Source organism: Perissodus microlepis, chromosome 15 (assembly GCF_051167445.1).
Source record: "Perissodus microlepis isolate ML-2025 ecotype Zambia chromosome 15, ASM5116744v1, whole genome shotgun sequence".
In the NCBI taxonomy this organism is placed as follows: domain Eukaryota; kingdom Metazoa; phylum Chordata; class Actinopteri; order Cichliformes; family Cichlidae; genus Perissodus; species Perissodus microlepis.
In genome coordinates, this window is record NC_140475.1 from 2,753,045 (window position 1) to 2,779,985 (window position 26,941).

Sequence of the window (26,941 nt, forward strand, 5' to 3'; positions counted from 1 at the left end):
CAAACAGACTAAATTATTCACACTCCTTCCAAAACATTCTATTGATGCCTTCAGCTGATTCACAACTTTGCTTCTGGAAAGCCAACTAGCCGAGAGAAAACAGGGATCACGTGAGGCCAGTTATTGTCAGACTGCTCTGACTTCCAGTATATTTCGGAATTGATTTTCAAGTTCCTCTGCTTACATACACTATATGGAGCTCTAAATGGCCTTGGACCACTTTATATTACAAACTGCACTCCCACACAGTCCCATGATGATCGTCTACATACTTCTCACTCACTCTTCCGCTTAGGTAAGTTAGGAATGCAGCTTTCATCAAATATTCCTAGCGAGAGACAAACACCATTCCGACAGGCATTAAGGAGGCAGTTGCCCAGTTGAGACAACTTTTAAAGCACATACATATGTGCATTCTTTCTCTATTCAATGTGAAGACATTCACCTTTTCCACTTTACAGGACAGCATTAATGTTGAAAGGGATAAAGGGAAAGTCGAGAAGGGATCCAAAGCTAAAAGTGTAACTGCTGCACATCAAATAACTAAGTTTCCCAACTTTTTGCACAAATTAGCTACAACCCTGTGGATTAAACGGAGGCCTTCCACTAAAAGGCTCCATCAATTTGGAAACGCTTTGAAAGAATGTTTCAAAGTGAGATCTTGACAGACAACCCATTAGTAACCAAGGGCTGAAAGTCATGGAGGAAAATCAGAGCTTCACAAGCCCTTTAAAGATGACACTACACAATACTTGGTTAAATCACACCAAGCTTTGTCAGTGCCAAAGGTCAGTGAGGACAGTGATTTCCCCTTCATGTCAAGGATTTGGAGGGCACATGTAGAAATACGCTGGCTTCCTATTTGTAATATTTGACTGAAAAACGTGCACAGCCTGATCATGTTCAACGTTTTGATGAATGTATAAACATTTTTTTCTTAATCAGTGAGAAAACAGAGAAAATATAAAGAGCCTATAAAGAGCCAACATATCCAATTCATATTTGGCTACCTCTTTGTGGAGTGTTGCACCACTGCCAACATGCCTAATATGTTTGCGTTGCTGTCTGGAAGGCCCATTCTGACCATATTTGCATGACTGCTTGACCCTTCTGCTGGGACTTATTTGGCTGGTAGCTCAGGTGGTAAGGGACAGCTGTTTTGGTGTCGCTTAAAAACATTCTGCCCTTCAACGCACCGCAAGCAGGTTCACAATGGCAATATGGTACACTCCAAAGATCAGGTGGTTTGCATTGAAATCCATCTTCTGTTTAGCTTTTAAAGCCATAGCATAAAAATACATGTTAGGGCATTGCATTTACTTTCCATGGACAAGGAGGAGACACAAATTCCTCAGAGGGTTGCATCAAGAAAAAAAACAACAACAACAACAAAAAACCCACAAATCGAACATAGAGATCTATCCACTGTGGCAACTGAAAGAAGAATATATGCATTGTGTTATATATCCTTTTTTGAATTATAAAATCACTGATGCAGAAACAGAAGAGCAAAAAGAGATGAGTGCAATTCATAAAAAGCTTTACAGTGCCCCTCCCCATATCTTTACCACACAACTCTATCAGTCTCAAAAATTAGCCCTTGACAGTCTCCCAGCAGAGTTCGTGGCATGTAGGCCAGTTTATATATTAAGCTTTTGCTGTGCCTGAGGCCAGCCAGCCTTTAGCTGCAGCCAGCCAGCTCCACTGCATCTGCCCACAAACATACAAAAATGAACATGTGTACACACACACACACACACACAAGTATGGGAAAATTTATCAGCTGGGAGACCTGGGGATGTAAGTACAGTACGTGTGTGTGTGTGTTTATCAGAGTGAATGTTAGAGAAGCCTGCTGAACTGGGACTTTTTAGGGACAAATACTGAGTAGCTAAATCTGTGTGCATGTGTTTCTGTGTGTGTGCATATCCGAGCCATGTTCTTGGCATTCAGTCATTACTGTGCACACACACTCGTCATGTTACAGTGTCGTGGTAATGCAGTCCTGAGGCACACAGGAGACCAAAGGCAGTCCATCATCCACACTTTTAGATCATATGTAAGGCTTAGTAAGTGTAAATGCTTTGTAATAACTAACTAATAATCCTAGACTATTAATATTAGGTCTTTTTCTTAATAGTGAACAGATATGTAAGTATTTAATCAATTTTTTTTTAATCTAGGTATTTACATGACTTAAATTTTCCAATTCTTACTGAACCTCTACCCTGTGTTTAGTCCCTGACAAGTACTGAGCTACAGTGGAGCTCACACTGGCCCAAAGCCATAGCTGTGGCCCCATTCTGCCAGGAAAACCAATTACTTAGTGTTTCAAAGCCCTCTGAGTACCCGAAAGGGGCCCATCATTTAACTATGAGACACTCCAACTTCACTCATTGCCGGCCTTTCAGAGCTGGGTCATCCCGTCACAGATACACACTGAAAAAAATCATCTGTTTGTACCTGTTATCTGAGCTTCATATGACACATTCATATGAAGTACATCAGTACCTTAATGGAAAGCAAGGCATCTATCTTTCATGCAGAAATATATAAATATAAAATGTTACCAAATCATGTCATTCCAGAAAGTTGCAGTGCGCTTTCTTTTTTTTTCTTATGCATTTTTAACCAGTGGCAGACAGTGAGTCAGCGGCTAACAGTGACCTCTCAGCACCACAGATGGGGTAAGCTTTCTGCGGCTCAGTGTCTTCTTACTATCATCACTCACGTGCCAACAGGTAAGCTCTCGCAAATAAACACTGCTGCACCCGCACGCTTATGCCCACTCTATCACACACACACACACACACACACACACACACACACACACACACACACACACACACACACACACACACACACACACAAGGTCTGCTGTAGCAGACATGAGGTCATACATGACTTAATTTAGATTTAAGATGCTATTCTTGGTTTATGCTGTGACGTATCTCTTTCTGTAGAGCACCTTTAAAAGACACCCTGTGCAGACTACTCGTTTTGACTCCAGTGTACTCAATATGCTCGCTCTTTGTCTGTCTCGCTCTGTCTGTCTCTGCAGGATAAGTTAATAAGCCTAATGAGAATACAGACTGAAGGGGAGAGATGAAAAGACACAAAGGGAAGGAGAAAAGGGGGAAGCAATCAGATGTGGCTCTGCCCAGCCCTTGGCAATGACAAAGTGGAGCAATTATGCATGAAGGCTGTGACATTGACTGTGGCATCACCTCTTCTGCTGATCTGTTAAAAAGCAAACATACTCTATAATTCAGCAAGGCGCTCGCTCAGTCATACATACGCATAAGCAGACGTCTCTCTGCCTAGCATGTTCAAGGACATAGATGATCATACTTTGACAAGTTAACACGTCTGTGCACACGTCATTCATCACTGAATGGTGTGAACATTCCACAGCGTAGGTCAGAAGAAGGTCAGATCTGTTCTCCAGTGCCTCACCAAGCAGGTCTGTTAGCCACTGTTAGAGACAAGTATTCCCTTCATGAGTCCATCACCTACTTTTAGCCTCTAATGTCTCTGCAGACACACGTACATGCACACGCACGCACACACGCACACACAGCTTTAACAAAACACACGGACCCATCTTCCTCCATGACTACCCCACTCTTGCCCCACTCACTTGCATAGTGATGCTGTTATGCTTTAAAGAGTTATTGATCACTCACAAGAACGAGCTCTGCTGTTTACACTCATGAACTCACAGAGCTACACCAGCATCCTCACATGTATCTATAGAGCCATCCGGCAGTGTTAAAGGTGAGGAAATAACAATCGTGGAACAACAGTAGCACTGACTACACGTAAGGAGAAAGCATGATTGTTACATTAGGAGTAAGCCTGTGGGTGATCCTTTAGTTGACGTTGTTCTGACAGGCAATAAGCACCAGTGGTATTCAGTAGTGCATTTACCAGTGAGGCTATAACCAACCCTTTTTATTTCATTTCACTACAAGAACAGGACATAAATAAAAGCATGCAGGCGATGGGGCTGTTATAACAGCATAGAAATATTTTTCTGTACATTTAAGAAACGATTCTGTGTCCTCAATAATTTTTAATAAAATGCAGTGAAAATATCACATCAAGGATTTATCTTTTCAAGTAATTAGTAATTAGGAAAAATATGCTTGGTATAAACTGAATATATACCAATCATGGAAATTTCACAGATTTCTGATCTGTACTTATGTAACAAAAATTGCACGGAAAATCATATTTAAAAAAATAAAAGTTTAGTATAAAATGGTTTGCAAATGCCCAGTAAAGCACGCTACATGCATAAAGGTACAGGCACACCTACACATTACAGCTAACTGAGCTGTTTGGCCATGAAGCTCCCAGCACACAGTTTCTGTGCTGATGTTTGTAACTCTGCAGATATTAAAGCAGCAGAGCGATGGTGACTTTTCCTTTTACAATGCAAACTTCCACTTTGCATTAATGCCACTTAAAGCTGATCGCAGAATATGTAGGAGGAAACAAATGTCACCACTTAACTTGTTAAAACGGTGATATCCTGTGATAACATCACGCTCAAATTCACTGAACTCTGTAAAGAGACCCTTTTTTTCACCAATGTTTGTAAAAGCAGAGTGCATGACTGGGAGCTTTATTTTACACACCTATGTAGATAGGACTAAAACTAACTGAATTCTAAGATTAACAAGTGCGACCATGCACATTTGGTCCCATAATGTAAAATAACAGATTATACTTTAAAGTCTATTAAAGTTAAATCGAACCCTTTAACGTAATATTCACTTACACTAGTCACGTATCCATTACTTTACTTCAAATTGAATGTGCTCAGCCTAGAGAGAAAAGATTGCTTAAATGGCCAAATAGCTTTGGTCTCGATTATGTGCTTTTATTTTTTAATAAGGTTGAATATGTTCCTGAACCAGCTGGACTGGAGTTTTTAAGCTAGTGTTACTCAAGCAGAACAAAAGAGTGTATTTGTTAGAGACTACTTTCAGCCATGTGTCTGAAACACTAGAGTGTGTTTACGATACAAGAAAAGGACATGTCACTGTGCAACTGTGTGGCTCAGGTGGTGTAGTTTTAATAGCTGCTGCATAACAATGAAACTCTGTGGCACAGAGAAATCCAATTTAAGCTCCAATTAAGCTTTGGCTACATAGTTGAATCTTGATGAACTTGCTGGTTTGGGATTTGTTTTTTTCTAAAAATTGTTCATTGTAAGAGGCACGCAAAATATTATTACACTTATTCTTTAAAACACTGCAGCCCCATTTGATTTCCACTGAAAACAAGTAAAAAAGAATTTCATCAAATACCTGAACAGAGAGCAGCACCTGCTCCCACGAAAGAAAAAGAAAATATGCGAAACAGTAAATCTTATTAAGAAGCAAAATATAATTCAATATTTCTATTAATCACCCCCAAACTGTGCTTTTAATGAATGTTATAGTGTGTGATCTGAAATTAGAAAGAATCCCCAGCGTGTCATCTCTCACATAAAAGGAAGCCCACAAAGACCCACACCTGTTTAAACATGTTCCAGTAACTGTGTCAGCTCAGCAAATTTCCATGTAACTGATCAGCCAATTACCAGAGCGATTATTGCCTCTTACAGATCTGTCACGGCGTGCGAGTGCAGGGCAGCGGAGATCAATAAGATGTGTTCGTCCGAGCAGCATGCGCGTTTCTGAAAGGGAAGATGATGCTCAAATGGGATCAAATGCGTCTACGAGTCTCTTTGAGGACCCCGAGTCAGACGCTGAGGCAATCGGGGTTAATGGGTGCGCTGCGGCGCTTTGAGATTCGCCTACGAGAACATGCAAGTTGAATCCATTATCTGCTCAGCGACATTCAAATGGAAAAAAAAATGAGAAAAAATGAAAGAGTGAAAGGATGTTATGTTTACTTAAGGCTCGGGGCAGGATCAGAGCTAGGACGAGACGGGATTGGGAACAGGTAGTGCAGTGGAAACAGGAAAGAGTGGCAGAGGGAGAAACTGGTGCTGAACTTTAGCTAAACTGGAAAAGTAATAGTTTTTAAAGTGGGAGATCACGAAAATAGATTTTTAAAGAATGAGATGGATGATTTAATTGCTATTTTCACATTTTATAAAAAAAGAAGAGGTGATGAAGAAAAAGACGGGGTGGAACGAGAGACGCGTGTGGGGGTGAAAAACACAAAGTGAACTGATGAGTGTTTGACAGCCGAACAAGAGGAATTGTGGAGGTGGATGTGTGACTAATGAGTGAGGGTGAAAGAGTGACAAGAGAATGAGCGGGAGAAAAGGGACGCAGAGATGAAAGCGAGGACAGACAAAAGGAGGAACTGCAGAGGTGAACGGAGCACCGGGAAGGGAAAGAAGACAGCGAAATCCGAAGCAAAAGTAAGAAAAATCATTCAGAGACAGGAGAAGCTGAAGCAGCTGAACTGTAAGAAATAAATAAAGACCAGAGCCTCGCAGTCGAGTCCTCTTAGTACATTTGTTGTGGCAGCACTAGGGCTGTAGCTACCACTGAGGACACTGAAGTCATGCTTGCTGTATTTTTTAGGAATTCGAATGCATCAATGATAGTGAGGGAGTTCATGTCCTATGGTTAAAATTTGGTGCACATGCTGGATTTTAATCTCAGGATAGGTTTGACGTGACAATTTATCAAAAATAGAAAATAGCAGTTAAGTGATGAATCTAACAGTATTTTGTAAAATCAAGTTCATAGCCTGTGAAAGGCTACAGATTTGTATTTCCCAACATGCATACTAAAGTACACAGATGATTTTTAAAAAAAGAAACTACCCTCCTAATATAGTGCCCAAAATAAATAAACAAATAAAGGAACACTTTTTAATCAGAGTAATGCATCAAGTCAGTTCAACTTCTGGGATATTGATCTGGTCCGTTAAGTAGCAGAGAGGGTTGTTGATCAGTTTTAGCTGCTTTGGTGTAAACGAAATTATGCAAGTGCAGTAGAGGGCCAAAAATGAGACAACTCCCAAAACAATAATGGTTTTACAGGAGGAGGCAACTGAAATTTTTCCCTACTTCTCCTTTCTGACTGTTTCTTCACTAGATTTGCATTTGGTAGGGTCAATGTCAGTACTAGTAGCATGAGGTGATTCCTGGACCAGAGGTTGCACAGATAGTCTAACTCCTCCAGGATGGCACAACATTATCAGAAGGTTTGCTGTGTCTCCCAACACAATCTCAATCTGTTACTCTAAGAGAGCTGGACAGGGCCGTAACCCATCAGCAGGGCCGGCATCTGCTCCACTGTGCAAGGAGGAACAGGTTAAGTACTGCCAGAGGTACAAAATAACCTCCAGCAGGCCACTTTTCACAGATGAGAGCAGGTTACCCTGAGACCATGTGACAGACATGAAAGGGTCTCGAGAAGCTGCTATGCTGTCTGTAATATCGTTCAGCTTGATGGTAAATGGACTGATTCTTATAGAGCGCTTTTTCTACTCTACTTCTACTGGAGTACTCCAAGCAACATGCCACATTCACCCACTCACACAAGAACAGTCTTGTATGCTTTCAAGTGCTTTCTAATATCTAACGTTCATATTCTGATGGAGAGCACCTTGGGGTTAATAGGATATTTGGCATGCAGACTAGGAGGCACCAGGGATTGAAAAACTAACCTTCCAATCAGTAGATGACCTGATCTACCTCCTGAGCTGCAGCCACCCCAGACCAGTTTGGTGGTGGGTCAGTGATGGTCTGGGGAGGCTTATCCATGGAGGGACACACAGACCTCTAAGGCCTCAGCAAAGGTACCCAGACTACCTTTAGTTATCAGGATCAAATCCTTGGACCCATTGTCAGAGCATAAGCTGGTGCAGTGTGTCCTGGGTTCCTCCTAGTGCATGACAATGTCCAGATTCATTGCCCCAACAATGAATGAAACATTGGGACAATGTTGGGACGAATGTTGTCAGGCATAAAAACAAGCATGTGGGGGCCCAACAAAATATTGAGTACAATTTTGAGTTGCTGCAGGTAAACTTGGCTAGCTTGCCACATTATTTGTCCAATTTGATTTTCCGAGTGTATTGAATTCAGCCCTCTGTATCATTTCCATCCTTCCAGAATCCTTCCATTCCCAACACACAACCGAAGCCATATCACTATAGACATGCAGCATTATTTTTTTTCCCATTGATATCTGATGTGGTCTTAAAATATTCATTATATTTTTTTCAGCAATACAAATTTGACTTACTTACGTACTTACTTAGGTGTGCCCATGCGAGAAACACAGCTCAGACCTCTGGATTGGAAACTGTGCAGCTGGGAGGGCAGGCAGACAGCTTGGGCTCTCTGTCATGTTCCTAGAGTTGTTCTGCAGCGTAGCTGTGTCAAACTAACAGCAACATAATGCCAGACTACAGCACAACACTGCATCGCAACAAGATGATCGATGTTGTTCACATCACCCATCAGAATTTGGAATGTTTCAGCTGATATATAGAATAGAATAGAATAGAATAGAATAGAACAGAATTCAACTTTATTGTCATTGCACATGTCACAAGTACAAGGCAACAAAATGCAGTGTGCATCCATCCAGAAGTGCTTTAGCCATGATATAGATATATTACAAAATATATATTAGCAATATAGATATATTACAGAAATGGGTCTGTTATAGGTATGAGGGTACAAAAATAGGTCTATTATGGGTATGTTACAATGTACACAGTATGAAGGTATGTTATGAATATGCTGTAACTATAAGTATGTACAGGCTGTAGTGGGTATACTTTGTACAGGCTATGAACAGGATATAAATATGAAACTATACAGAAATATGCAAGTTATAAACAGTTGTAAACAGTTGTAGAATTATAATTATCGTATTGTACAGAATGACTGTTTATACAGAATTATTAAGTAGTGCAGTTAAGATAAGTGAAATATGTGGCTACTTTCTACAGAGGCTATATAAACTGCTAGTGGTTGTGGGGGTGTGTATGTTCAGTCCATTATTTTAACGTGGGTCAGATGTCAGAGGCAGAGTTCAGGAGTCTGACAGCTGTGGGGAAGAAGCTGTTCCGGTACCTGGTGGTCTTAGTCCAGAGGCTCCTGTAGCGCCTCCCAGAGGGCAGGAGGGTGAAGAGTCCATGTGATGGGTGACTGGGGTCTTTGATGACTTTCCCAGCCCCTTTCAGACACCGCTTCCTGTAGATGTCCTTTATGGCAGGAAGTGGTGCTCCGGCGATGCGCTGGGCAGTTTTCACAATCCTCTGCAACACCTTCCGGTCCGAGGCAGAACAGTTCCCGTGCCAGACTGTTATACAGTTGGTCAGGATGCTCTCGATGGTGCAGCGATAGAACTTCACCAGGATGTCTGAGGACAGGTGGTTCTTCCTCAGAGTCCTCAGGAAGAAAAGGCGCTGGTGAGCCTTCTTGACCAGCTTGGAGCAGTTGGTCGTCCAGATAAGATAAGATAAGATAAGATAAAACTTTATTAATCCCTCGGGTGGGTTCCTCTGGGAAATTCGGTTCCAAATAAGCACAGCACCGACAGAAGTTATAGAGTTACAGAATATTATATATATATATATATACACACACACACATATATAAATTCAAAGACATATATAGATAAAAATATACAAAGGGGATAAATAGAATAAATAGGAATAAAATAAAAATAAAAATACAAGTGGATTGCACATTTCAAGTATGGAGTCTATTGCACCGTTGACTATTAACAAAAAGTATTGCACAAAGGTAATTGCACAGTGAGGTGAAGAGGCACTACAGCTTAGTTGTTCCCCCCTCCTTTGTCCTCCTGTCTCCCCTCCCTCTCCCCTCCAGAGAGGAGTTAAACAGTCTGATGGCGTGTGGGACAAAGGAGTTTTTAAGTCTGTTGGTTCTTGTCTTGGGGAGAAGCAACCTGTCACTGAACAGGCTCTTCTGGTTGTTTATGGCCGTGTGCAGAGGATGCCCAGCATTGTCCATAATGTCCAGCAGTTTCTTTAGTGTCCTTTTCTCTGCCACTGTCACCAGAGTGTCCAGCTTCATGCCGACCACAGAGCCAGCCTTCCTGATCAGTTTTTCCAGCCTGGATGAGTCCTTCTTTGCTGTGCTGCTCCCCCAGCACACCACAGCATAGAAAAGTACTCCAGCAACCACCGACTGGTAAAACATCCTCAGGAGCTTCCTGCAGATGTTAAAAGACCTCAGCCTCCTGAGGAAGTACAGTCGGCTTTGGGCTTTTTTATACAGGTGCTCTGTGTTGCATGACCAGTCCAGTTTGTTGTCCACCCACAGCCCGAGGTACTTGTACTTGTTGACCACCTCCACCTCCTCCCCCTCTATCTGAACCGGCAGTGGACCTGCTCTGGACCTCCCAAAGTCCACAACCAGTTCCTTAGTCTTTGAGGTGTTGAGTTGCAGGTGGTTTGTGTGACTCCATGCGACAAAGTTCCTCACCAGACTTCTGTACTCCTCTTCCTGATCATCCCAGATACACCCCATGATGGCTGTGTCGTCTGCAAACTTCTGAATGTGGCATAATTCAGAGTTGTAGCAGAAGTCAGAGGTGTACAGGGTGAAGAGAAGTGGGGACAGCACAGTTCCCTGTGGTGCTCCTGTGCTGCTGACCACAGTGTCAGACGTGATGTCCTTCAGCCTGACGTACTGTGGCCTGTTGGTGAGGTAGTCGGAGATCCAAGCGACCAGGCAGGGGTCCACCTCCATCCTGTTCAGTTTTTCCTGAAGCAGACAGGGCCGGATGGTATTAAAGGCACTGGAAAAGTCAAGAAACAGGATCCTGACCGTGCCTTTTCCCCCATCCAGGTGTGAGTGGGCTCTATGCAGGAGGTACAGGATGGCATCCTCCACTCCGACACCCGCCTTGTAGGCGAACTGTAGTGGGTCCTGGGCATGTTGTACCTGTGGTCGGAGGAGGTTGAGGAAGAGCCGCTCTAGAGTCTTCATAAGATGTGACGTCAGTGCCACCGGTCGGAAGTCATTCAGCTCATTGGGCCGGTTCCTTTTGGGGACCGGGACGATGCAGGATGTCTTCCATAGGGCGGGCACTCTCCCCAGTCGCAGACTGAGATTGAAGACTCGTTGTAGCGGCTCCCCAAGTTCAGCAGCACACGCCTTTAGCATCCTCGGACACACCTTAAAATGAGATTAAGATTAAGATTAAGATGAGAAGAGATTAAGATGAGATCCTCGGGGATGTGGACACCCAGGAACTTGAAGCTGCTCACACGCTCCACAGCCGTCCCGTTAATGTAGATGGGTGGATGTGGGTCAGTATTCCTCCTGTAGTCCACGATGAGCTCCTTGGTCTTCTCGGTGTTGAGCAGCAGGTTGTTTGTCTCGTACCACTCAGCCAGACGATCCACCTCATCGTTGTCATTGAGGCCAATCACCGTGGTGTCATCTGCAAACTTAATGATGGTGTTGGAACCATCGGCAGGCCTGCAGTCGTGGGTGAAGAGGGAGTAGAGGAAAGGGCTCTTCACACAGCCTTGTGGTACACCGGTGTTCATCGTGATTGTAGATAAGCAGCGGTTATCCAGCCGGACATGTTGGGGGCGGTTGGTCAGGAAGTCCAGTAGCCATTTACACAAGAGGGAACTGATGCCCAGGTCTGTCAGTTTCCTGATGAGTTGTGAGGGGAGGATTGTATTGAACGTTGAACTGAAGTCTATAAACAGCATTCTGGCGTAGGTGTTGTTGTTGTCCAGGTGTGAGAGGACAGAGTGCAGTGCGATGGAGACTGCATCCTTAAACATATATGTGTATACGTTTAAGTTTATACATTTATAAGTCAAAGCATTTTGTTAGCTCCTAGATTTGAATCTGGAAACGTCTCGCAAAGCTTTATGTACTCTATTTTGGTTGACATTTGCAATATTTTGAGATTTGACAGTCCTCCAGAAATAGCTACCATTCCACTAAAATATATTTTTTTAGATTGTACTTCAGAAAAGGCTATGAAACAACCTTTAGACTTTTAGTAAATAGCATGGAATTAGCTGAATAAATATATAGCAAAAGAAAAATGTAAGTATGTCTGTGAAGGTTCTCAGTCATCAGTCAAAAATGTAAGTAACACATACAAACAGGTTGTGAGCACTGAAGATTTTCTGGCGTCCTACCCACAGCCCCGCTGATGGTGCAGTTTCCAGCAGCAGCAACATCCAACCAAAAAGTACACTGATGTGTTTAAATGCAGTAAAGCAGTCAGTGTGTGTAGTAAGCGTACATAAAAGGACAAAAAAAAATTACATAAACTTAACGTGTAACCAAATATATTTTCTCTCTCCCGAAGCCAACCAGCATAGGACGTGACTGCATACACACACACACACACACACACACACACACACACACACGAGCACACAGCGAGTGCAGTACTGGGAGCTGATCAACGCTTGATTATCTTCCCCCCAGTGCAGCACACCCTAAGCAGAATCAAATCAGATGACTTCATTAGCATATCATCTGCATAATGGCTCAACCAGAGCAAGGGCATTTGCCTGCTACATGGCTTCTACCATGTCTCATTCTGAAGGGGGGGGTAGTGGTGGTGGAGGGTTAGAGATCCTCTTTCATTTCTGTTCTAAGCATATGCTGGACGTCTTTGTTGAGTCACATGGCTCCTTTAGACATCTCAACAGCCCGGTTAATTGGGGGCATGATTGTAAAAGAAAAATGTGACTGAAGATAATTTCTCTGCATTGTGCACAATCTCTGGAGTTACTGTAAAGTCAATTATCGTCGTCTTGTTTGCGCAGCCAATATTAACTGCCTGAGTTTTTCTGCTTCAGCACTCTGAACCTTTCTCTTGGAATCCACTTACGTAACAAACCGCTGGTATGGTTAATCGAATCAACTGGAATTTGCTTATTTTGTCACAGAAAAGGGGTGAGCAGGGCGTCACCGGTGTCGTGTATTTCGTTTCAGTCACACTGGCCTAAAAAGACATCAGATATTATCAAGACTCTCAGAATATTCATTGTCTCCAGATGGTGTCACTTTAAAGGTTTTTATTCTTAATCTAAAATAACTATGCCCTTGGTTAGTATAAAAAATTGTTCTTTCATTTCACCTTTTTAACATTTCATATCGCTTACTTTGTAACTCCGCAGTTAATAGAAGTCACATTTCCATTAGCTCTCTGCCTTCATGGTTCATGGGTCAAAATTTCACCAGCCAGGATAGAAAATGTTTTTAAATTGAGACAGCGCCTTTGTAGACTCCTCTGTGTTAGAAGGCTGCAGGAAACACACTGCATGAGCACTACACTTCATCATCACACACACACATAAGCGTTCATACAGATACGTGCAAATATGATTCTAAAATCATGAAAAATCGACTACATTTCATAGGCGTAAAGACTGCCATGAGTTATACATAGAAAAAAAGAAAGAAACTGATTTAAAAACATGCCAAAAAGTCCAGTATTGACATAACATAAAAATCTACACCTCGTACTTATGAAAGCTAGGACGCATATGATGCAGAAATGAAGAGGGTAAGCAGCAGCCAGGCGCTGCTAATCAAATGCAACTGATTAACTGATCATCAGCAAGTGTGACCAGAAGACTGCACAGGCCTCAGTGAGGACGTTAAATGATAACGTTCATGTACAGTCTGTATGGAAGTATGGCTTGTTTGGAAGGACTGCTAGGAAAAAGCCCCTTTTCTGTTTAAAAAACACAAACATGGCCCCACTGGAGACATTTGGCCATAATGCATAACACCACATCTGGCAAAAGCCAAACACAGCATATCCGCCCAAACACCTCATGCCAACTCTCAGCAGTATTGGAGGGGTATTGATTTTGACTCATTTTGCAACCGCTGGTCCTGGCCACCTTGCAGTCATTGAGTCCACCATGAACATCTCTGTGTACCAAGGTAATCTAGAGCCAAATGTGAGGCCATCTGTCTGACAGCTAAAGCTCGGCTGATACTGGCTCACCAAATCTCCAACTGGATGGCTGAAAAAGAAAAGAATCACAGTGTTGTGATGCTCCAGACCTCAGCCTGACTGAAATGTAGTGCTGGGACCTTAAGAGAGCTGTGTATACATGGATTTTCCCAAACGTGAATGAACTACAGCAACACTGTCAAGAAGAGTGAGCTAAAACTCCTCCACAACGATGTGAGAGACTGATAAAGTCATACAGAAAATATGACTTCAAGTTATTGCTGTTAAAGGTGGTTCTAGAAGCTATTAAATCACGGGGAATACTTTGTTTCTCAGAAGACTGCAGAGAGTCCTTTGAAAATGTTTTCTTTTGTATAACTGCATGTGGTAAGACCTGTTCCTCGTTAATCCAATGCACCACATAAAGCAGAGTGAGCTATGTTTGAGTCACGGTCTGTGCACAAGAGCTCTAAATTTGGTTGTAATTTTAAATTACAGCAATCAAACCTAAAACAGGGCACAGTGAGAATTTTGTTGTTGTTTTTTTCAAAAAGAAACTTAAGAACTAGTTACATATAGCAGTTTATGAATGCAGAAAGCTAATTAAAAGGCAAATTATCATCAACTGATAGCCGGTGGTTTCCAAACTGCATTTCAGAAAATCGATTCCCTGTCTTCTTCATCCCTCCCCCGAAAAATAAATAATAAATCAAAGAACCAAAGCAGAAAAGAGCTGTTTGTAACCACCACTCAAATTTTTCACACACTGCAGTTTTCAATTAAATATTTTACCTGAAATCCTTTTTAGCAGTTTCTTAACCTTGTGATTTTTACAAACTAACAAACAACACATGAAAAAATTACTTCCTGAGCCAAGGACAACCGGAAACGGGGGGAAGAATTAAACAATAATAGGAGGGAGAAGGGAAAGAAAGAGGCGACGTGCTCTAGCAGCGGTTGCTGCTTTCGTAAACCGTTCTGCTGCCATGTTTGTTTACTTTCTCCCTGGTGTGAACATCTATGCATGGCTGCAGCCATCACATCTACACATGTCACCCGTCTGCACGATCACACAACGCTCTGCACAGACGCACTCGCTCCTGCATATTCCTAAGCCTTCCTGCACTCATACTTACGCTCTCACAATACAGCCCTTCAAGCCACATCTTAACCTAGTTCTTCGCATAAATCCCACTTGTAAGATCTCATGCACTTCGCAAACAATGCACAGCATCCCTTAGATTTCAGCCCAATGTGAACTCGTACTCCAGTATTCATTTATTTATTTATTTATTTTACACGAGATATGATTTGACCTACTTCTGACAGATTGCCTGAGCCGGACAAGCATGCAGTTTAAGTTAAATCACGTGGTCGACAAATCGGACTTTGGAAGAATGATAAGGATGTTTTCAATTTGCATGTATATATTTGCAGATGTGTTGTACTGAATTTATGTAACGTGTCAGCTGATCTTTCACTGGTCACAGAGAGGAAACAGTGCACATTTTGCACGTGCCAGCTAATAATCACAATTCACTAACTACTGTGATGAGAGCGAGGCTTAACCAAAAGCAAATTTCTCACGGTGATAAACAGCGACACAAATAAAGATGGACAAATACGTCAGTTGCATATTTGCATTCACTCTCTCTCACTCTCTCTCGCTCGCTGTTGTGTAACCGCTGACGTACTGGTGATCCGTGAAAAAGTGGGAATCAGTTTTGCTCGGTTGATCCCAGAGGTCAGCAGCAGGGAGAGACAGAGAGGAAAGCAAAAAGAAGGAGGGAAAGGCTACTGAATATCGTAATGACGTCAGTGAGTTAGAAGTTTGCACTGTAGCTGACTTTTTTTATTTTTGCCCAACGTCCGGGGGAACCGGAGATGCAGGAAATGGAAAAATAGGGCGAGAGAGGAGAAATAAAACGACAAGAGGATGATTTAAACTAAATGGAAAACAAAAGGCCAAAGTAACAGAGTGAAACAAGAGTATGAGAGAAATGAAGGAAATGGCAAAGCATAGAAAACGATATGTGGAGAGAAATGGGAGAAAACATGCAACGGAAATTAGAAGGCACAATCAATGCTCTCAGATTCTAGAAACAAATCTTTTAATGCCTTTGATCCTTGAACAGAATTTGCTTGTTGCTTCCACTTTCAGTTGGAGTTTTGAGCCATTTATGTTACGACTCCCAGATATTTCTTTGGTTTTAGCCCAGCCAATCAGCCTCTTTTAGAAACAATGGGCTGCGGGAGGAAAGCCACAGGTATAGAAGAGAAGGTCTCCATTTACTACTCATATTTCCTGACTGCTTTGAGGAGCAGCCGGTCAGTGCTGAAATTTAATTGGACCAGTGGCCTCAATTTGTAGCAACTTTGAAACCCACCTTGAGGGTTGTGGTGTAGTTTTGGATTGAGTAATGAGGATGGGCAAAGTTAAACTCAATTTCAGGGTGAGCGTCTGTCCGTAAATAGCTATTTATCAACAGAACAGCCAACGCATGCCAAGGCCAATAAGTGACAGCTGGTGCTCTGAATGCAGCGTCTGAAGCATGACAGGAAAACTCCCAGCCGTTGTCTATGTGGCATGGATGGGAATGAACCAGGCCTCCAATGACATGCATTGCCTGTTGGTGCCATGCATTACAAAGGACAAGAAAGGACAAGTGTTTCATTTCAAACGTGCCATCAGTCAGTAAAGGACTGGGTAAAGTGAGGTCAAGTTTTCTGCCTTACTTTTTTTAGAAGCAGAAAATCAATTTAATGTCAATTTGATTCAGTAAAATATAGTATTCAGGATCGTTTTCTCCTTGCTCCCCAAAGTGTTTCCCTAAAAAGGACTGTAAAATACAGTAATATTCCCTTCCCAGCTCTTAGCACATAAGTTCTCTTAACACATTTTTCACACATGTGCCAACACCACAATAATTCCAAAAATCTTTTAGTTAAACTTCATCTGTCTAATGAATTTTCAATGCACGTTTTGAATTATTTGTCCAAAACTTGAGCTTTGATATTTCACAAGGGGAAAATTAATCCAACACATTTTTAGAGAGCAAACACAAAATATGTTTTAATTTTAATGGAAAACCCTCGTCTAAACTTTCATCTCAACAGTCCACAGATAGACCGCTAAGAAGGATATCGATCAATGACAGAAAATCAGATTATCTACAGACTCCAAGTGGACTGGTTCTTATGTTCCCATTGAACAACATTCTCGGGGGTTTAATAATCGCCGTAGTTGGCCAACTTTACCAACTGCAGTAGTTTGGATTGTAAGTTACAGCCATGTTAAACAGTATGTTGTCCAGTGACTCCTGTCCTGTGAAAAACTAAGTAGATCCATCAGTCAGTGTCTTGTAGAACCACTTTTAGCAGCAATAACTTGAAGTAACTGTTTCCTGTTTGACTATCACTGGAGGAATGTTGGTCCTCTCTTCTGTATAATGTTCCTTCACCTCCTGCACTTGAAGGTTGTAGATATTCATCTATGCACAAACTGGACAAAGGTCCCAGTTTAGCGTTTTAATCAGTTTGAGGTCTGGACTTCGACTGAGCCATTACAACATTTTGACTCTTTTCTTTTTTGTCATTTCAATCATTTTCAGCCAATATTTTATATTTATCATTTGAGAACTGCTGGTCTCCTCCTGGCAACCTTTCCAAACAAGTCACTTGTTCAGTCTTTTTTCGTTGCATTGCCTTAACGTTTAACAGTAAACATGCTAAGTGAGGTGTGTAGAGACTGAAACGTGGCTCTTTGTTTTGTTTTTTTTTTACAGTTTCCTGAGCATTGCACAGTACAGTTTTGAGTTAAATTTGCTGGCATGTTATTTCTGGGAAGACTGTGGCATTGAAGTTACACACTTGCTCCATGCTCCAGACCAGCAAACTGCTAGAATTTTTGCTAATGATCATTTGATTAGCAGTACCTGGCTGCTCCTTACCCTTCTCATTCCTATGGAAGGAGTAAGAGTGCACAGAGTCCAGTGAAAAACTTTCTTTTTCACATGATTGTATTTTTAAAGATGTAAAACAGTATTTATCACTTCACATTATTTAAAAGTATTAAGCTAACCTAACTACATCAGAATAATCTTTCCTGTTTAACGCTGACAAATTTGAGTGTGATTATATCAATAATAGCTTTAATATAAAACATAAATAACTCAAGCTTCCATCAGTAAAAGCAGCTGGCGTTAAAGTGTCTTTTTTATGAAAACAGCGGGTATTGTTAATGTCATTCCCTAATAGCACTTATACTGGGATAATTAATTCATATAGTTCTTGATTTGGGAATTACATGAATAAGAGCAGGTGCATGTTAGCCCATTGGTTCCATGTCTGCTATTATTATTTCAGCATGAAATTTCTTGAAAACGTACAACTTAAGTTGTGCCGACATTACCCTCAGATCTACGCTCCCTTGCGTCACAGGTTGTGGCTTGCAGCGGCTTACTTAGCCACAGCCTGCTAGCCTTATTGCCCCTCATGCTTAATCAGCACTGATTCAGGTGACAGCAATTGAGAGCTGATGCTGGAGCCAGTGAAGTCCGGCACTCAGTGGCAGCTCATGACTTGTCTCAAAACACCAGCACCCACTGTGTTAACTCGCTAACATCCTGACATGAATTATATGTCACTCACAAATTTTCAAGCATCAACACACATCAACCACTCAGAAGAGGAGAAATGCAATCATTCCTTGGATTGACATATCAAGTAATGCAACACAACTCAGCAATAGAAAAAAAACACATACACTGCAAATTTGTTCTGAAGCAAAAATACAATCTTTTTTCTGCCCTTTAACATTTAAAATAAATCTTACATGAGTGCTGAAGGTATAGTTACAGTATTTTCTGAAACCACTGTGACTACTAGAGTACTCTGGTGTAGTACTGTCCGAGTCCGGTGACCAAACCAAAAAGCTAAGAGGCGTATGGACAGAGCTCTTCATAAATGCCACTGAAGCCTGGCAGCATCTGTGGGCAGCAGTAGGCACTCCCATCTTAAGCCTGACTGTGATTTGAGACACGTGACGCCCACATGACTTTGAAGTAGAGAAACAGAAGAGAAAGCTAAGAGGAAGATGAGGAGAGCAAAAGTGAGAAAGGCTAGGATACCGAGGCAGACAGAGATGAATGGGGTGGGACAAAGGCAGAGAGGCCAACTGAGAAAGAAGGAATCAAGTAAACGGTGACGTGCAGGGAGAGAGCGTATATACAGAGGAGACAGAAACAGAATGAGTACCGCAGAGGCAGAAAGCAAAAATCTTGTCAGTTGGAAGTCTGCGGCAGGACTTTGAGGGGATAATTAGGGAGAGTGACTCCAGAAGTGGAGAATAAGTTCTCAGTCCTAAGCCTTCATGCTGAGGGATTAGACTTGGGCTGAACTCCTTTCTCTCGCTCTCCCGCTCTCCAAGGACTAACTGCTCTCTAAAGTGGACCGCTGACAACTTGGCAATGGGGACAAGCTACTGTAGCTGTGCCTGCGCTCTGTCCATACTGTTCCATTACAGAAAAAGCCAGTAGCCTTTTCAGGATCATTCACAGTACTGGGAGTGCAATTATAGAAAAAGAAATCTGGCACATTTCAGTTCTGTCCAGTAGCCTGTAGTAATGTCGGATGTATTATTACCACCTTTGGATTGCCATCCATCCATTTTCTGCCACTTACCAAGGTCCAGGGTCACAGGGGCGGCAGTGTAAGCAGAAATGCCCAGACCTCCCTCTCCCCAGCTACCTCCTTCAGCTCTTCCAGGGGGGGCACCAAGACATTCCCAAGCCAGCCAAGAGATGTAACCTCTGCAGCATGTCCTGGCTCTGCCTCAGGGCCTTCTCCTCGTGCAAGATGCCTACAACACGAGCTCCTGAGAGGCACCTGGTTAGATGCCTGAACCACATCAACTGGCTGCATTTGATGTGGAGGACTAAAGGCTCGACTCTGAGTCCCTCCCAAACACCTAGCTCTTTACCCTGTCCATATAGGATGAAGCCCAGCCAGCCTTCAGAGGAAGCTCAGTTCAGTGACTTGGATCCGTGATCTTCTTCTTTCGGTCTCTACCCAGAGATCACGACTACAGGTGTGTGTAGGAAAGTAGATCAACCGGTAAATCGACAGCTTTGTTTTCACCATCAGCTCAACTCAACCACAACAGACCAGTACAAAGTCTACATCACTGCTGACCCCACACCAATCCATCTCTCCATTCTCCCCTCAATCATCAACAAGTCCTCCAACTAGAACAGTAACTCGTGCCTGACCTCAAAGTTAGCACTTCAAAGATCCTGGACGTTGAAGTACTAATTCTCACTCCAGCTGCTGCAAACTCAAGCATCAATTTCCCAAGTACGAGCTGGAGGTCGCTGCCCAGTGAAACCAACAAAACCACATCATCCCCATAAAGGTGAGATGAGCTCTTAAGGTCACTGTATCAGACAACTTCCACCCTTTGACTATGTGTGAACAGAATCAACTTTACATTGCATTTATTACAAACTGTGAAAATATTCTGTCTCTCTTAAGTGTGTGCCTGGATTCGAATACAATTCATTTGGGCTTTAACATTCTTAAAACTCAGAGAAAAGCCAGGTAGTGAAACGTGCAATCTGCCTTGCAGTCTCATCTCTGATACTGATACTGTTACCACAAGATGAACACCAGATGTCTGGATGGAGGCACACCTCTCATGAGACATAGGGGGAAAAATCATCATGTAAAAGGGAACTGAATGTACTGAGTGGTTGTTCTCTGTTAAAAATAGGATCTTGTGGAATAATTACCATTAAGGGTATAAATTTTGCTCATTGTACAGCTAAGCGTTAAAGTAACACAGTAGAAAATAACCCTCGTTTCAACGTGTTAATTCGACGTGTTAATAAACATAGCACACATTCAATCTGTGATTGACATTAACACCTCAAGTGTTGATGTGATACATGTAACAGCTGATGTGTCTGGCAGCTGAAGCACAGTTACTATCTACAGATAACCAAACTCAAAATATTGAAACCAACAATGAACATTATGGCGTCTCCTTTGAGTCATCTTAAGCTCATTATCTGGATGACATAAAAGTATGACTGAAATTGGATTGTTATAAATGCTGCCCTATTTTCCATCTCCCAAAGACAAAATAGGTTAAATTCAGTAATAAAGTTGCTCATAAGAATAAATCTTCACCACACATTTACATTAATTAGATAAACGAGGCACTCAAATCTGAAAATATCTGTAGCCTGAAGTTCAGCATTTTGTTAACTAGAGCAATGTTACTAACTGGAGCACAGTCCACTGCCATAGCTTATAAAAAAGTTTGCCATGTCAACTTATGCTATGCATCAAAAAGTTGCATCTCTGAGCCAAGAACAATGGGGTTCTCTTGGATTGCAAGAGACTAAAACTTTCCCTATAGATGGCTTAACGGTTACGTGTAATATCAGCCCCAGATCTGAGTAGAGGGATGACAAGGTGCTCCACATTTTTCATTACAAATATATAATCTTGCAACACTGACACTCTCGCCTGGCCCTTTGGCTGCAGCTATCATTTTTCTTTTTTCCTCCTTTTTTTTCTGTGGTGGACTCGGGTGTTTTGTGTAGTCTATTTTCCCCAGCCTCCTGTTTACTGTGCCCTTTGACCGCTGTGCCATTTACAGCACGCACACACACACACACACACACACACACACACACAAACTACTGCAGAGACATGGATCTAATAACACTGGGACCGTGGCATGTCCTCATTTTACTCATCACAGTGTAATGTGAACACTGGCTTGGCTGCTGTCTCTGTTTTAGAGTTATATTGTATCATGTTTAAGCATTCCTTGATTAAAAGGCTACATATTGATTCATATGTCACACAAGTCTAGAGACAATAGTCCCACTTACACCTATTAGTAACTTTAAATCATCAGTCCATCTGACTGGCATGCCCTCAGATTGTGGGAGGAAAATAAAATCCCCAAGGGAGTTACATAGAAAGTCCTGTGTATCATATCTGGCTCCTTCTGTTGTGCAACAGAGCTTTAGGATTTCTAACTACATAGACATTACAACCTATTTTGCTTAAGTGATATAAATGCAGGGGAATTCAGTTTTAGCCCATACACAGGGAAAAGTCAGTCTGATAGGCAATGGGTAAATCAAACACATTACAGTGAAGCTTCATCGTAATTCCATCTGTGTAAAAAGTGAGCAGATACATTACTGTCCCGGGAAATTGGTGATATTGAACTGCTCACATAGAGTCACATCAAAACAATGACTACCCAATCAGAACTGCCATTTAGACACTGCAGGCAGTAGACGTCTTCCCATAAAACCCCAGATATAAAAAGTTTGGGAGCCGGTGTAAACTGGAAGCAAAAACAGAATACTGTGATTTGCAAATCTCATAAATCCATATTTTACTCACAACAGAAGATAAAAAACACAAATTCTGATTTTAAAAAAAATATTAGCTCATTTTGAATTTGATAACAGCAACGTGTCTATCTTAATTGCCCCTTGGAGATAAATAAAGTTTTTTTTTACTTTGATGTCTCAAAAAAAGTTGAGATGGGGCGACAAAAGGATGGAAAGATTAAAAAACAACAGAGACACATTTAGCAACTAATTAGGTTCCCATATGGAAAAGAAATAGTAAAAGCTTATAAAAGACTTGCATCAGATGTGGCCTACTTCATATAGTGAATCATATAAGGATTATATGATTTACTCATGAAAGTGGCCACTTTCTCATTACTTTCATATATTGTTTCAGTAAGTATCCAAAACATACAAGTTTCATTTACAGAATTTTTCAAGGAATCTTATATCTGTTTTCACTCTTGTATGCTTTTCATTCAAGTTTCACACAAGACAGATACAAACTTTATAAGATTTATATATATCTTTTCCATATGGGTTAATTTCCAACAATCAGTAATATGATGTGATATGGTATTAAAAGAGTATCTTAGAGAAGCAGAGCTTCTCCAAGGTAAAATGTCATGGTCCTGAGCAATGTTCCCTCTAATTTTTCATGTGTCTGAGCGAACACACAAACTCCCTGAGCGGTCCCTTGGACACTGTGAGCAACAGCAGACGTGTGCACTGTGGTCACGCCAGCATCGAATCCATCCAAGTTTCATGGTTTATTAAAATAATCAAATTACAGCATTTACATTTATGTTAGACTACTTTTAATTAACTGCTTTAGCCCACTTACAATGAAAATTAAAAAAAATGTTGTTCATGACCTGTGTAGTATGTTAACACTATTGGAAGTAAAAAATAACTTGCAGCCTTTTCTGCAGCTATAGGGCATATATGGTATCACTCTTGGCTGGAAGCAGTGCTTAATCAATGGAAAAAACACAAACTTTGTCCAAAAACCTCTCATGTTCAGCTGTTTTCCACTTTTTCTTTGGTCATTTTAGCCTTTTTGGCCAGGGTGAAGGGAGTATCTGCCATCAAACAAGAAGACAGCCGCATGTAACTACCACGGTGTTTGCTAGTTCACCTTACATGCATTAATTTAATAACGTGGTTAGCCTACTCAACGTAAATTACACACGAACAACATTAAGCTACTCACGCAGAGAAGAACGGCTGCTGCTGCCATCATCATCCGTCATCATTTCTGCTACACTGGCAGGGCTACGGGCCAGGACTCTAATCTTCTGGTTCTTGGGGGATGTTGCTAACTCCGGGTCCGATAACAGGCACCACACCCGCAGTAGATGTGCTCGGCGTGAGGTCTTGCAGCAAGCTATCAAATACGGTGCATTTCTCGGCTTTAAAAAACCCCCGCTATGTGTCGCCAGGTGTTTCATCAGATTCGAAGAGTTACCTCCTTTGCACAGTATCACCTTGAAGCACTTGTTGCAGGCTGCTGAGTTTGCATCTTTTGCTGTGGAGTACAGCCAGACTTTAGACCGCTTCGCCTTGGGCATTTTTAATCTGTAGCTCTGCTCTAAAAGAACGTACGTACCTGGACCCGCCTACTATCCTTGCAAAGGTAAAATGATTGGCTAGAATTTAAAGTATGACATCTCAGGGGAATAATAATGGCACCGGATACCGGTACCCATCCCTACTAACTACACAACATTTGTGCTAAACGTCGCAAATCTCTCACATCTCAAAACACCGCTGTCACTCCTAAAACTTCCCCCTTCCTAAACAACTAAATGCCATGTTGCCATATCATTTTTTGATTGGTCGACATGGTACATTTTTCCACCAATAGGAAAGGCTGGGTTTTTTTGGTTTTGTTTTTGCTCACAGGTGGAGAGTGCTTTCGAGCGTTTTCCTTATAAAACGCCGTTTTTACCGTTTCTTCCCGCAGTAAATATAAACAACGACAGTATTCAGGAAGAAAACCAAACATTGCAGATATTTTTATCATAACTCTGGTTTTACGTGGCCGATCAACACAATTTAAAACAATTTTAAAAATTGTTCCGTCTGTCCTGCTCACATCTCCAATGGTTGTACACGTTGTCATTAACGTGGCTTCACTCCACATCAGCCACGCAGCTTTGCTCGCTAAAACACCGGTGTCGGCACATGAGGACGCTGTCATAGCCTGTCAGCGACGTTGATTAGCTGCGCAGAGAGCGTGGCAGCAGTGCGCAATTGCGCATGCGCGCAGTTTAGAGGGAACATTGGTCCTGAGTCCGGTGACCCAGTGTTTATGTTTTAATTATTTTATATATCGTAATTTAGTAGTTTTCTCATTGTTCTGTCTTTTGTAATTTCTAGCTCTATAGTTCTTCAGTGTTTCGTGGTTTCTAGTTCTGGGGTGTTGTTCCTGTGCCCCCCATGTTTAGTTCTGTCTTCATGTTTATTTTCATGTTCTCCAGTCAGTCGTGTCTCATGTCGCAGTTTTCTTCTCCTGTCCTTCTGCTCCTGATGTTTCAGTGTCAAGTCCGTGTCTCTGTGCCTGTCTTGTGTTTCCTGTTTTACTTTGATAGTCCTATGTCAGCGCATTCAGTTTTGCTTCCTCCTCATCTCGTGATATCTGATTAGTCCCAGCTGTGATTCCCTCCTGTTTCAAATTCCCTCGTTAGTCCCTTGTGTATGTAAGCCCTTTGTTTCCCTCTCTCTGTTGTGTCATCCCCGCACCGTGATGTGTGTTTCGTCCATGCTTCTGGTAATGTTCTGGTTCTCTGTTTCCCGGTTTTGTTTTTCTAGTTTGGGCTTCATGTTTTGAGTTTCTAGTTTAGTTTTCTTGTATTAAATGTTTCTCCAGCAATAAAGCTGCCATTTTGAGTTTACTCCTTCGTGTACGAGTCCTGCGTTTGGGTCCTTCCTCCTGCCTGCCACAGCACATCCCTTGACATAAAAATGGACAAAGGTTCGACAATCTGGGGAAAAAAACTGCATCCAAAACTATAAAACAACCGTAGAAAAATGTTCCTCAACGTGAAATTGCAACAACTTTGACTATATCATCGTATACAGAACATAATTTAATCAAAAGGTTCAGAAATTCTGGAGGAATCTCTGTTCACAGTGGACAGTAATTATCAATGTTAGATGCCTATTATCTGTCAGACTGCACAGTATAGATAACAGGGAGGATTCTGTCCTGGAAATCTCTGCATTGGCTCAGGCAAACTTTCAAAATTCACTATCTGTAACAGCACAGCTGAAGAAACTATGGATTTCTGAGGTCTTTTTTTTTTTTTTTTCTTTTTAAAATTTTACAGAGTGTCCTAACTTTATTGGAATTGGGTTTTTTAAAGATGTGATGGAAGTTGCAGAACTATCAACTCTGTATCAAAACCGTGGGGGTATGGAGTTTACTGTGGCCCAAGAAGACAAACGCAAAATATAAGTGATGGTGCAAAATATAAATATAAGTGATGGTGTGTTTGACTGCTTACTACATAGAGCAGAAACCCAGCATCGTATCCAAGACCAAGGAAATCACTAGATTGCATCACTTTGTAAGATTACAGGTTGTTCACATCCACTGTGTAACATTTTTCCACCGTGTGAAAACCGATCCTGATCAGAGTTTAGGAGACAGACTGAACTGATGGATCTGATGACGTTTGTGTCAAGTTTGTCAAAGTTTCCTCCAGAAAGCCTTTTTCAGGTAGGATGCTATATTTTTGCCTACTGTCTTTAGGAACGCGTAGCCTCAGACTGACCATATGATACATGAAGCCAAGGGTAAATATAAAGGGTACCAGTATAGTACATATACTGTTAAAAGGGTGGATGCTCATATTGAACATGGCACACAGCTGTGTTTGTGTGTGCTGTCTGCGAGCAGAGGCTTTGAGGGAGAGGAACTAAAACAGAGGAGGGACTGCACAAAAACCCAGTGAAAGAGAAATGAGGATTATTTTTGAACTGTTAACTATGCAAAGCTACAAACAAAAATTTGAAGGTGCAAATGAGCAAAATAGCTCTTCTTTCAGATCCTTTTTACAAGACTCTCTTTATAAAATTTTAACACGAAGCCGTGTTAATTACAAGGAGCTACCGTTAGCTTAATTAGCCAAGCAGTGCTGATCAAATCTACTAAGCTGATCAAATTGCCTGCAGTCATTTCAGTCAGTAAATTGAATGACTGCAGGCTAAAAATGAGAAAACCTGCTGTTGCTTACCTCTGCTGAAAGCAAGGAGTGACTGATTCCAAAATAACTCAAAGTTTCAAGTGTCAAAGTCGCCCCCGTTATTAGAGCAAACAGCAATATGCAACGTGCAAGAACAGAAAGACTGATAAGGTTTGTCAACAGTAGCTAAGAAGGCGGGCTCACAATCAATCAAACCAATCCACTGTTGTGAGCATGGGACACTTGTGCACATGACTACATCTCATGCAAGCTACTTTAAATGAGAAAATATGCTATTTCCATTAAAACTGATATCAATCAAGATGACGCTGAGAAGCACACAAACGTGGCAGGACATCCTGTAAAAACGCACAAACACACACTAATGAAAACGGGCCACATGGCTTTGATCAATGTAGAATGAGAATATTGTCTGCACAATTGCACTACACAGAGGTTGCTT

At 41.7% G+C, this 26,941-nt stretch overlaps 1 protein-coding gene across 11 annotated transcripts in view; it reads right to left on the reverse strand.

Annotated features, from left to right (window-relative positions):
- nrxn3b (neurexin 3b) overlaps positions 1-26,941 on the reverse strand; it is a 329,334-nt gene that overhangs the window by 288,656 nt on the left and 13,737 nt on the right. The window lies entirely within an intron of this gene.